Source organism: Crinia signifera, chromosome 11, assembly GCF_055691185.1.
Source record: "Crinia signifera chromosome 11, ASM5569118v1, whole genome shotgun sequence".
In the NCBI taxonomy this organism is placed as follows: domain Eukaryota; kingdom Metazoa; phylum Chordata; class Amphibia; order Anura; family Myobatrachidae; genus Crinia; species Crinia signifera.
Window position 1 is genome coordinate 78443908 of NC_139227.1, and position 12138 is coordinate 78456045.

A 12138-nucleotide genomic window follows, 5' to 3' on the forward strand; every position below is an offset into this window, starting at 1 on the left:
GCATTCTCATATAAGGCTTCATAGCTCAGGGGTTAGAGCACTGGTCTTGTAAACCAGGGGTCGTGAGTTCAAATCTCACTGGGGCCTACCAGTTCTTTATTGTTACATCTACTAAAACTTAATTTGCATGACAGCATGTACAGTGATCTTAATTTGCATGACAGTATATACAGTGGTCTTCTCAAGTCTCAAGTGAGAAGATCTATTTCAAGTTCAATGTGTGCATTTAGCATGGAGATTGCAAATGATTCAGAATCGGCCATTTGTAAACAGTGTCCATTGGGTTAAAGAGCTACAAATTAAAATCAAAAATTAAATTTCAAATTTGATTTATTTGAAACCCCACAAATGCATGATTTTTTTTTAAACATACATTCTCATGTAAGGCTTCATAGCTCAGGGGTTAGAGTGAGTTCAAATCTCACTGGGGCCTACCAGTTCTTTATTGTTACAGCTACTAAAAATTAATTTGCATGACCATATGTAAAGTAGTTTCATCAAGTCGAAAGTAAAGAGATCTATTTCAATTTTGATGGCACTACAGACTCTTCTAGTTCTCCTTTCTCACTTTCTCCTCTCCCATTTACATCTATGACCTTATCTCCCTTTAAATTCCCACATTTTCTCATTACCACTCCTGCTAATTGCTTACTTTCTACCACTCATGCCTCCAAGACTCTTTACTGTTTTGTTTTTTGCAAATTTGTTTATGTGCTCTGTAATTGGACAACGCAGATCCCTTGTGGCAGTAAATACAGAATAATAATATTTCTTAAACACTCTCATTGGAAATATATCATAGAGTTTCATTTGAAAAAAGTGTACATTGGCATGAATTGCCAAAAAATGTACAATTTGCAATTGATTATGTTCCTCCAGTACACAGACACCATATATGTCTAAAAATTAATGCACCTCCTTGGCTCCATAGCTCAGGGGTTAGAGCACTGGTCTCGTAAACCAGGGGTCGTGAGTTCAAGTCTTACTGGGGCCTTCAAGTTCTTTATTGTTTCTTTTACAAAAACTTAATTTGCATGACAGCATGTACAGTGATCTTAATTTGCATGACAGTATATACAGTAGTCTTCTCAAGTCTCAAGTGAGAAGATCTATTTCAAGTTCAATGTGTGCATTTAGCATGGAGATTGCAAATGATTCAGAATCAGTCATTTGTAAACAGTGTCCATTGGGTCAAGGAGCTACAAATTAAAATCCAAAATTAAATTTCAAATTTGATTTCTTTGAAACCCCACAAATGCATGATTTTTTTTTAAACATACATTCTCATATAAGGCTTCATAGCTCAGGGGTTAGAGCACTGGTCTCGTAAACCAGGGGTCGTGAGTTCAAGTCTCACTGGGGCCTTCAAGTTCTTTATTGTTTCTTTTACAAAAACTTAATTTGCATGACAGCATGTACAGTGATCTTAATTTGCATGACAGTATATACAGTAGTCTTCTCAAGTCTCAAGTGAGAAGATCTATTTCAAGTTCAATGTGTGCATTTAGCATGGAGATTGCAAATGATTCAGAATCGGCCATTTGTAAACAGTGTCCATTGGGTCAAAGAGCTACAAATTAAAATCAAAAATTAAATTTCAAATTTGATTTCTTTGAAACCCCACAAATGCATGATTTTTTTTAAACATACATTCTCATGTAAGGCTTCATAGCTCAGGGGTTAGAGTGAGTTCAAATCTCACTGGGGCCTACTAGTTCTTTATTGTTACAGCTACTAAAAATTAATTTGCATGACCATATGTAAAGTAGTTTCATCAAGTCGAAAGTAAAGAGATCTATTTCAATTTGTTCACATACTTTGATAGTCAATTTGGAGCATCACTTAAGACGTTCATTCTACTTTTCTGACTGTTTTCAATTGCATGTCTCATATCTTTATTGTTCAACCAATTCTATGCATGCCCCAAGCATAGCTATGCATCCAAACTCCTTGAGCTCATTGTTTACAACCTCTTCCTACCTATTTTTCCATTGCCTATCTGTCTCCTCTCAGGACTCTACCTCACCCCTCTTCCACTAATAGTATGTTTCCCGCAAGGTTCTTTTCTTTGTCCTCTCCTTTTCTTTTTGTATGCATCCTCTTTAGTTGAGCTCATTAGCTTTTTTGACTGACAATATCATCTTTTTGCTGCTGATACTCAAATCTACCTTGTCTCCCCAGACTTTTACTCACTCGTATCTCTACCAGTCTATCAGCTATCTCTTCTTGGATGTCCCTGCGCTTTGTGAAACTAAACACGTCTAAGACTGACCTGATTATCTTACCACCCTCCACACTGCGTCATCTTCCACAACTGCATTATATATTGATGGCACTACAGACTCTTCTAGTTCTCCTTTCTCACTTTCTCCTCTCCCATTTACATCTATGACCTTATCTCCCTTTAAATTCCCACATTTTCTCATTACCACTCCTGCCAATTGCTTACTTTCTACCACTCATGCCTCCAAGACTCTTTACTGTTTTGTTTTTTGCAAATTTGTTTATGTGCTCTGTAATTGGACAACGCAGATCCCTTGTGGCACTAAATACAGAATAATAATATTTCTTAAACACTCTCATTGGAAATATATCATAGAGTTTCATTTGAAAAAAGTGTACATTGGCATGAATTGCCAAAAAATGTACAATTTGCAATTGATTATGTTCCTCCAGTACACAGACACCATATATGTCTAGAAATTAATGCACCTCCATGGCTCCATAGCTCAGGGGTTAGAGCACTGGTCTCGTAAACCAGGGGTCGTGAGTTCAAGTCTCACTGGGGCCTACCAGTTCTTTATTGTTACATCTACTAATACTTAATTTGCATGACAGCATGTACAGTGATCTTAATTTGCATGACAGTATATACAGTGGTCGTCTCAAGTGAGAAGATCTATTTCAAGTTCAATGTGTGCATTTAGCATGGAGATTGCAAATGATTCAGAATCGGCCATTTGTAAACAGTGTCCATTGGGTCAAAGAGCTACAAATTAAAATCAAAAATTAAATTTCAAATTTGATTTCTTTGAAACCCCACAAATGCATGATTTTTTTTAAACATACATTCTCATGTAAGGCTTCATAGCTCAGGGGTTAGAGTGAGTTCAAATCTCACTGGGGCCTACTAGTTCTTTATTGTTACAGCTACTAAAAATTAATTTGCATGACCATATGTAAAGTAGTTTCATCAAGTCGAAAGTAAAGAGATCTATTTCAATTTGTTCACATACTTTGATAGTCAATTTGGAGCATCACTTAAGACGTTCATTCTACTTTTCTGACTGTTTTCAATTGCATGTCTCATATCTTTATTGTTCAACCAATTCTATGCATGCCCCAAGCATAGCTATGCATCCAAACTCCTTGAGCTCATTGTTTACAACCTCTTCCTACCTATTTTTCCATTGCCTATCTGTCTCCTCTCAGGACTCTACCTCACCCCTCTTCCACTAATAGTATGTTTCCCGCAAGGTTCTTTTCTTTGTCCTCTCCTTTTCTTTTTGTATGCATCCTCTTTAGTTGAGCTCATTAGCTTTTTTGACTGACAATATCATCTTTTTGCTGCTGATACTCAAATCTACCTTGTCTCCCCAGACTTTTACTCACTCGTATCTCTACCAGTCTATCAGCTATCTCTTCTTGGATGTCCCTGCGCTTTGTGAAACTAAACACGTCTAAGACTGACCTGATTATCTTACCACCCTCCACACTGCGTCATCTTCCACAACTGCATTATATATTGATGGCACTACAGACTCTTCTAGTTCTCCTTTCTCACTTTCTCCTCTCCCATTTACATCTATGACCTTATCTCCCTTTAAATTCCCACATTTTCTCATTACCACTCCTGCCAATTGCTTACTTTCTACCACTCATGCCTCCAAGACTCTTTACTGTTTTGTTTTTTGCAAATTTGTTTATGTGCTCTGTAATTGGACAACGCAGATCCCTTGTGGCACTAAATACAGAATAATAATATTTCTTAAACACTCTCATTGGAAATATATCATAGAGTTTCATTTGAAAAAAGTGTACATTGGCATGAATTGCCAAAAAATGTACAATTTGCAATTGATTATGTTCCTCCAGTACACAGACACCATATATGTCTAGAAATTAATGCACCTCCATGGCTCCATAGCTCAGGGGTTAGAGCACTGGTCTCGTAAACCAGGGGTCGTGAGTTCAAGTCTCACTGGGGCCTTCCAGTCCTTTATTGTTTCTTTTACAAAAACTTAATTTGCATGACAGCATGTACAGTGATCTTAATTTGCATGACAGTATATACAGTGGTCTTCTCAAGTCTCAAGTGAGAAGATCTATTTCAAGTTCAATGTGTGCATTTAGCATGGAGATTGCAAATGATTCAGAATCGGCCATTTGTAAACAGTGTCCATTGGGTCAAAGAGCTACAAATTAAAATCCAAAATTAAATTTCAAATTTGATTTCTTTGAAACCCCACAAATGCATGATTTTTTTTAAACATACATTCTCATGTAAGGCTTCATAGCTCAGGGGTTAGAGTGAGTTCAAATCTCACTGGGGCCTACTAGTTCTTTATTGTTACAGCTACTAAAAATTAATTTGCATGACCATATGTAAAGTAGTTTCATCAAGTCGAAAGTAAAGAGATCTATTTCAATTTGTTCACATACTTTGATAGTCAATTTGGAGCATCACTTAAGACGTTCATTCTACTTTTCTGACTGTTTTCAATTGCATGTCTCATATCTTTATTGTTCAACCAATTCTATGCATGCCCCAAGCATAGCTATGCATCCAAACTCCTTGAGCTCATTGTTTACAACCTCTTCCTACCTATTTTTCCATTGCCTATCTGTCTCCTCTCAGGACTCTACCTCACCCCTCTTCCACTAATAGTATGTTTCCCGCAAGGTTCTTTTCTTTGTCCTCTCCTTTTCTTTTTGTATGCATCCTCTTTAGTTGAGCTCATTAGCTTTTTTGACTGACAATATCATCTTTTTGCTGCTGATACTCAAATCTACCTTGTCTCCCCAGACTTTTACTCACTCGTATCTCTACCAGTCTATCAGCTATCTCTTCTTGGATGTCCCTGCGCTTTGTGAAACTAAACACGTCTAAGACTGACCTGATTATCTTACCACCCTCCACACTGCGTCATCTTCCACAACTGCATTATATATTGATGGCACTACAGACTCTTCTAGTTCTCCTTTCTCACTTTCTCCTCTCCCATTTACATCTATGACCTTATCTCCCTTTAAATTCCCACATTTTCTCATTACCACTCCTGCCAATTGCTTACTTTCTACCACTCATGCCTCCAAGACTCTTTACTGTTTTGTTTTTTGCAAATTTGTTTATGTGCTCTGTAATTGGACAACGCAGATCCCTTGTGGCACTAAATACAGAATAATAATATTTCTTAAACACTCTCATTGGAAATATATCATAGAGTTTCATTTGAAAAAAGTGTACATTGGCATGAATTGCCAAAAAATGTACAATTTGCAATTGATTATGTTCCTCCAGTACACAGACACCATATATGTCTAGAAATTAATGCACCTCCATGGCTCCATAGCTCAGGGGTTAGAGCACTGGTCTCGTAAACCAGGGGTCGTGAGTTCAAGTCTCACTGGGGCCTTCCAGTTCTTTATTGTTTCTTTTACAAAAACTTAATTTGCATGACAGCATGTACAGTGATCTTAATTTGCATGACAGTATATACAGTGGTCTTCTCAAGTCTCAAGTGAGAAGATCTATTTCAAGTTCAATGTGTGCATTTAGCATGGAGATTGCAAATGATTCAGAATCGGCCATTTGTAAACAGTGTCCATTGGGTCAAAGAGCTACAAATTAAAATCCAAAATTAAATTTCAAATTTGATTTCTTTGAAACCCCACAAATGCATGATTTTTTTTTAAACATACATTCTCATGTAAGGCTTCATAGCTCAGGGGTTAGAGCACTGGTCTTGTAAACCAGGGGTCGTGAGTTCAAATCTCACTGGGGCCTACCAGTTCTTTATTGTTACATCTACTAAAACTTAATTTGCATGACAGTATGTACAGTGATCTTAATTTGCATGACAGTATATACAGTGTTCTTCTCAAGTCTCAAGTGAGAAGATCTATTTCAAGTTCAATGTGTGCATTTAGCATGGAGATTGCAAATGATTCAGAATCGGCCATTTGTAAACAGTGTCCATTGGGTCAAAGAGCTACAAATTAAAATCAAAAATTAAGTTTCAAATTTGATTTCTTTGAAACCCCACAAATGCATGATTTTTTTTTAAACATACATTCTCATATAAGGCTTCATAGCTCAGGGGTTAGAGCACTGGTCTTGTAAACCAGGGGTCGTGAGTTCAAATCTCACTGGGGCCTACCAGTTCTTTATTGTTACATCTACTAAAACTTAATTTGCATGACAGCATGTACAGTGATCTTAATTTGCATGACAGTATATACAGTGGTCGTCTCAAGTGAGAAGATCTATTTCAAGTTCAATGTGTGCATTTAGCATGGAGATTGCAAATGATTCAGAATCGGCCATTTGTAAACAGTGTCCATTGGGTCAAAGAGCTACAAATTAAAATCAAAAATTAAGTTTCAAATTTGATTTCTTTGAAACCCCACAAATGCATGATTTTTTTTTAAACATACATTCTCATGTAAGGCTTCATAGCTCAGGGGTTAGAGCACTGGTCTTGTAAACCAGGGGTCGTGAGTTCAAATCTCACTGGGGCCTACCAGTTCTTTATTGTTACATCTACTAAAACTTAATTTGCATGACAGTATGTACAGTGATCTTAATTTGCATGACAGTATATACAGTGTTCTTCTCAAGTCTCAAGTGAGAAGATCTATTTCAAGTTCAATGTGTGCATTTAGCATGGAGATTGCAAATGATTCAGAATCGGCCATTTGTAAACAGTGTCCATTGGGTCAAAGAGCTACAAATTAAAATCCAAAATTAAATTTCAAATTTGATTTCTTTGAAACCCCACAAATGCATGATTTTTTTTTAAACATACATTCTCATATAAGGCTTCATAGCTCAGGGGTTAGAGCACTGGTCTTGTAAACCAGGGGTCGTGAGTTCAAATCTCACTGGGGCCTACCAGTTCTTTATTGTTACATCTACTAAAACTTAATTTGCATGACAGCATGTACAGTGATCTTAATTTGCATGACAGTATATACAGTGGTCTTCTCAAGTCTCAAGTGAGAAGATCTATTTCAAGTTCAATGTGTGCATTTAGCATGGAGATTGCAAATGATTCAGAATCGGCCATTTGTAAACAGTGTCCATTGGGTTAAAGAGCTACAAATTAAAATCAAAAATTAAATTTCAAATTTGATTTATTTGAAACCCCACAAATGCATGATTTTTTTTTAAACATACATTCTCATGTAAGGCTTCATAGCTCAGGGGTTAGAGTGAGTTCAAATCTCACTGGGGCCTACCAGTTCTTTATTGTTACAGCTACTAAAAATTAATTTGCATGACCATATGTAAAGTAGTTTCATCAAGTCGAAAGTAAAGAGATCTATTTCAATTTGTTCACATACTTTGATAGTCAATTTGGAGCATCACTTAAGACGTTCATTCTATTTTTCTGACTGTTTTCAATTGCATGTCTCATATCTTTATTGTTCAACCAATTCTATGCATGCCCCAAGCATAGCTATGCATCCAAACTCCTTGAGCTCATTGTTTACAACCTCTTCCTACCTATCTGTCCATTGCCTATCTGTCTCCTCTCAGGACTCTACCTCACCCCTCTTCCACTAATAGTATGTTTCCCGCAAGGTTCTTTTCTATGTCCTCTTCTTTTCTTTTTGTATGCATCCTCTTTAGTTGAGCTCATTAGCTTTTTTTGACTGACAATATCATCTTTTTGCTGCTGATACTCAAATCTACCTTGTCTCCCCAGACTTTTACTCACTCGTATCTCTACCAGTCTATCAGCTATCTCTTCTTGGATGTCCCTGCGCTTTGTGAAACTAAACACGTCTAAGACTGACCTGATTATCTTACCACCCTCCACACTGCGTCATCTTCCACAACTGCATTATATATTGATGGCACTACAGACTCTTCTAGTTCTCCTTTCTCACTTTCTCCTCTCCCATTTACATCTATGACCTTATCTCCCTTTAAATTCCCACATTTTCTCATTACCACTCCTGCTAATTGCTTACTTTCTACCACTCATGCCTCCAAGACTCTTTACTGTTTTGTTTTTTGCAAATTTGTTTATGTGCTCTGTAATTGGACAACGCAGATCCCTTGTGGCAGTAAATACAGAATAATAATATTTCTTAAACACTCTCATTGGAAATATATCATAGAGTTTCATTTGAAAAAAGTGTACATTGGCATGAATTGCCAAAAAATGTACAATTTGCAATTGATTATGTTCCTCCAGTACACAGACACCATATATGTCTAAAAATTAATGCACCTCCTTGGCTCCATAGCTCAGGGGTTAGAGCACTGGTCTCGTAAACCAGGGGTCGTGAGTTCAAGTCTCACTGGGGCCTTCAAGTTCTTTATTGTTTCTTTTACAAAAACTTAATTTGCATGACAGCATGTACAGTGATCTTAATTTGCATGACAGTATATACAGTAGTCTTCTCAAGTCTCAAGTGAGAAGATCTATTTCAAGTTCAATGTGTGCATTTAGCATGGAGATTGCAAATGATTCAGAATCAGTCATTTGTAAACAGTGTCCATTGGGTCAAGGAGCTACAAATTAAAATCCAAAATTAAATTTCAAATTTGATTTCTTTGAAACCCCACAAATGCATGATTTTTTTTTAAACATACATTCTCATATAAGGCTTCATAGCTCAGGGGTTAGAGCACTGGTCTCGTAAACCAGGGGTCGTGAGTTCAAGTCTCACTGGGGCCTTCAAGTTCTTTATTGTTTCTTTTACAAAAACTTAATTTGCATGACAGCATGTACAGTGATCTTAATTTGCATGACAGTATATACAGTAGTCTTCTCAAGTCTCAAGTGAGAAGATCTATTTCAAGTTCAATGTGTGCATTTAGCATGGAGATTGCAAATGATTCAGAATCGGCCATTTGTAAACAGTGTCCATTGGGTCAAAGAGCTACAAATTAAAATCAAAAATTAAATTTCAAATTTGATTTCTTTGAAACCCCACAAATGCATGATTTTTTTTAAACATACATTCTCATGTAAGGCTTCATAGCTCAGGGGTTAGAGTGAGTTCAAATCTCACTGGGGCCTACTAGTTCTTTATTGTTACAGCTACTAAAAATTAATTTGCATGACCATATGTAAAGTAGTTTCATCAAGTCGAAAGTAAAGAGATCTATTTCAATTTGTTCACATACTTTGATAGTCAATTTGGAGCATCACTTAAGACGTTCATTCTACTTTTCTGACTGTTTTCAATTGCATGTCTCATATCTTTATTGTTCAACCAATTCTATGCATGCCCCAAGCATAGCTATGCATCCAAACTCCTTGAGCTCATTGTTTACAACCTCTTCCTACCTATTTTTCCATTGCCTATCTGTCTCCTCTCAGGACTCTACCTCACCCCTCTTCCACTAATAGTATGTTTCCCGCAAGGTTCTTTTCTTTGTCCTCTCCTTTTCTTTTTGTATGCATCCTCTTTAGTTGAGCTCATTAGCTTTTTTGACTGACAATATCATCTTTTTGCTGCTGATACTCAAATCTACCTTGTCTCCCCAGACTTTTACTCACTCGTATCTCTACCAGTCTATCAGCTATCTCTTCTTGGATGTCCCTGCGCTTTGTGAAACTAAACACGTCTAAGACTGACCTGATTATCTTACCACCCTCCACACTGCGTCATCTTCCACAACTGCATTATATATTGATGGCACTACAGACTCTTCTAGTTCTCCTTTCTCACTTTCTCCTCTCCCATTTACATCTATGACCTTATCTCCCTTTAAATTCCCACATTTTCTCATTACCACTCCTGCCAATTGCTTACTTTCTACCACTCATGCCTCCAAGACTCTTTACTGTTTTGTTTTTTGCAAATTTGTTTATGTGCTCTGTAATTGGACAACGCAGATCCCTTGTGGCACTAAATACAGAATAATAATATTTCTTAAACACTCTCATTGGAAATATATCATAGAGTTTCATTTGAAAAAAGTGTACATTGGCATGAATTGCCAAAAAATGTACAATTTGCAATTAATTATGTTCCTCCAGTACACAGACACCATATATGTCTAGAAATTAATGCACCTCCATGGCTCCATAGCTCAGGGGTTAGAGCACTGGTCTCGTAAACCAGGGGTCGTGAGTTCAAGTCTCACTGGGGCCTTCCAGTTCTTTATTGTTTCTTTTACAAAAACTTAATTTGCATGACAGCATGTACAGTGATCTTAATTTGCATGACAGTATATACAGTGGTCTTCTCAAGTCTCAAGTGAGAAGATCTATTTCAAGTTCAATGTGTGCATTTAGCATGGAGATTGCAAATGATTCAGAATCGGCCATTTGTAAACAGTGTCCATTGGGTCAAAGAGCTACAAATTAAAATCCAAAATTAAATTTCAAATTTGATTTCTTTGAAACCCCACAAATGCATGATTTTTTTTTAAACATACATTCTCATGTAAGGCTTCATAGCTCAGGGGTTAGAGCAGTGGTCTTGTAAACCAGGGGTCGTGAGTTCAAATCTCACTGGGGCCTACCAGTTCTTTATTGTTACATCTACTAAAACTTAATTTGCATGACAGTATGTACAGTGATCTTAATTTGCATGACAGTATATACAGTGTTCTTCTCAAGTCTCAAGTGAGAAGATCTATTTCAAGTTCAATGTGTGCATTTAGCATGGAGATTGCAAATGATTCAGAATCGGCCATTTGTAAACAGTGTCCATTGGGTCAAAGAGCTACAAATTAAAATCAAAAATTAAGTTTTAAATTTGATTTCTTTGAAACCCCACAAATGCATGATTTTTTTTTAAACATACATTCTCATATAAGGCTTCATAGCTCAGGGGTTAGAGCACTGGTCTTATAAACCAGGGGTCGTGAGTTCAAATCTCACTGGGGCCTACCAGTTCTTTATTGTTACATCTACTAAAACTTAATTTGCATGACAGCATGTACAGTGATCTTAATTTGCATGACAGTATATACAGTGGTCGTCTCAAGTGAGAAGATCTATTTCAAGTTCAATGTGTGCATTTAGCATGGAGATTGCAAATGATTCAGAATCGGCCATTTGTAAACAGTGTCCATTGGGTCAAAGAGCTACAAATTAAAATCAAAAATTAAGTTTCAAATTTGATTTCTTTGAAACCCCACAAATGCATGATTTTTTTTTAAACATACATTCTCATATAAGGCTTCATAGCTCAGGGGTTAGAGCACTGGTCTCGTAAACCAGGGGTCGTGAGTTCAAGTTTCACTGGGGCCTTCAAGTTCTTTATTGTTTTTTTTACAAAAACTTAATTTGCATGACAGCATGTACAGTGATCTTAATTTGCATGACAGTATATACAGTAGTCTTCTCAAGTCTCAAGTGAGAAGATCTATTTCAAGTTCAATGTGTGCATTTAGCATGGAGATTGCAAATGATTCAGAATCGGCCATTTGTAAACAGTGTCCATTGGGTCAAAGAGCTACAAATTAAAATCAAAAATTAAATTTCAAATTTGATTTCTTTGAAACCCCACAAATGCATGATTTTTTTTAAACATACATTCTCATGTAAGGCTTCATAGCTCAGGGGTTAGAGTGAGTTCAAATCTCACTGGGGCCTACTAGTTCTTTATTGTTACAGCTACTAAAAATTAATTTGCATGACCATATGTAAAGTAGTTTCATCAAGTCGAAAGTAAAGAGATCTATTTCAATTTGTTCACATACTTTGATAGTCAATTTGGAGCATCACTTAAGACGTTCATTCTACTTTTCTGACTGTTTTCAATTGCATGTCTCATATCTTTATTGTTCAACCAATTCTATGCATGCCCCAAGCATAGCTATGCATCCAAACTCCTTGAGCTCATTGTTTACAACCTCTTCCTACCTATTTTTCCATTGCCTATCTGTCTCCTCTCAGGACTCTACCTCACCCCTCTTCCACTAATAGTATGTTTCCCGCAAGG

At 36.7% G+C, this 12138-nt stretch overlaps 16 non-coding genes across 16 annotated transcripts; all 16 read left to right on the plus strand.

Moving 5' to 3' along the window:
• The first annotated feature begins 14 nt into the window (after nucleotides 1–14).
• TRNAT-UGU (transfer RNA threonine (anticodon UGU)) lies at nucleotides 15–87 on the plus strand. Its single transcript has one exon. It is a non-coding gene; the product is annotated as a tRNA-Thr (tRNA).
• An 834-nt stretch (nucleotides 88–921) lies between these two features.
• Nucleotides 922–994, plus strand: TRNAT-CGU (transfer RNA threonine (anticodon CGU)). Its single transcript has one exon. It is a non-coding gene; the product is annotated as a tRNA-Thr (tRNA).
• A 298-nt stretch (nucleotides 995–1292) lies between these two features.
• Nucleotides 1293–1365, plus strand: TRNAT-CGU (transfer RNA threonine (anticodon CGU)). Its single transcript has one exon. It is a non-coding gene; the product is annotated as a tRNA-Thr (tRNA).
• A 1353-nt stretch (nucleotides 1366–2718) lies between these two features.
• Nucleotides 2719–2791, plus strand: TRNAT-CGU (transfer RNA threonine (anticodon CGU)). Its single transcript has one exon. It is a non-coding gene; the product is annotated as a tRNA-Thr (tRNA).
• Nucleotides 2792–4137: 1346 nt separating this feature from the next.
• TRNAT-CGU (transfer RNA threonine (anticodon CGU)) lies at nucleotides 4138–4210 on the plus strand. The gene has a single exon. It is a non-coding gene; the product is annotated as a tRNA-Thr (tRNA).
• Nucleotides 4211–5563: 1353 nt separating this feature from the next.
• TRNAT-CGU (transfer RNA threonine (anticodon CGU)) lies at nucleotides 5564–5636 on the plus strand. The gene has a single exon. It is a non-coding gene; the product is annotated as a tRNA-Thr (tRNA).
• Nucleotides 5637–5934: 298 nt separating this feature from the next.
• TRNAT-UGU (transfer RNA threonine (anticodon UGU)) lies at nucleotides 5935–6007 on the plus strand. The gene has a single exon. It is a non-coding gene; the product is annotated as a tRNA-Thr (tRNA).
• Nucleotides 6008–6305: 298 nt separating this feature from the next.
• Nucleotides 6306–6378, plus strand: TRNAT-UGU (transfer RNA threonine (anticodon UGU)). Its single transcript has one exon. It is a non-coding gene; the product is annotated as a tRNA-Thr (tRNA).
• A 291-nt stretch (nucleotides 6379–6669) lies between these two features.
• TRNAT-UGU (transfer RNA threonine (anticodon UGU)) lies at nucleotides 6670–6742 on the plus strand. The gene has a single exon. It is a non-coding gene; the product is annotated as a tRNA-Thr (tRNA).
• Nucleotides 6743–7040: 298 nt separating this feature from the next.
• TRNAT-UGU (transfer RNA threonine (anticodon UGU)) lies at nucleotides 7041–7113 on the plus strand. The gene has a single exon. It is a non-coding gene; the product is annotated as a tRNA-Thr (tRNA).
• Nucleotides 7114–8468: 1355 nt separating this feature from the next.
• Nucleotides 8469–8541, plus strand: TRNAT-CGU (transfer RNA threonine (anticodon CGU)). The gene has a single exon. It is a non-coding gene; the product is annotated as a tRNA-Thr (tRNA).
• Nucleotides 8542–8839: 298 nt separating this feature from the next.
• Nucleotides 8840–8912, plus strand: TRNAT-CGU (transfer RNA threonine (anticodon CGU)). The gene has a single exon. It is a non-coding gene; the product is annotated as a tRNA-Thr (tRNA).
• Nucleotides 8913–10265: 1353 nt separating this feature from the next.
• TRNAT-CGU (transfer RNA threonine (anticodon CGU)) lies at nucleotides 10266–10338 on the plus strand. The gene has a single exon. It is a non-coding gene; the product is annotated as a tRNA-Thr (tRNA).
• A 298-nt stretch (nucleotides 10339–10636) lies between these two features.
• TRNAT-UGU (transfer RNA threonine (anticodon UGU)) lies at nucleotides 10637–10709 on the plus strand. The gene has a single exon. It is a non-coding gene; the product is annotated as a tRNA-Thr (tRNA).
• Nucleotides 10710–11007: 298 nt separating this feature from the next.
• On the plus strand, nucleotides 11008–11080 carry TRNAI-UAU (transfer RNA isoleucine (anticodon UAU)). Its single transcript has one exon. It is a non-coding gene; the product is annotated as a tRNA-Ile (tRNA).
• Nucleotides 11081–11371: 291 nt separating this feature from the next.
• TRNAT-CGU (transfer RNA threonine (anticodon CGU)) lies at nucleotides 11372–11444 on the plus strand. Its single transcript has one exon. It is a non-coding gene; the product is annotated as a tRNA-Thr (tRNA).
• The last annotated feature ends 694 nt before the right edge of the window (nucleotides 11445–12138 follow it).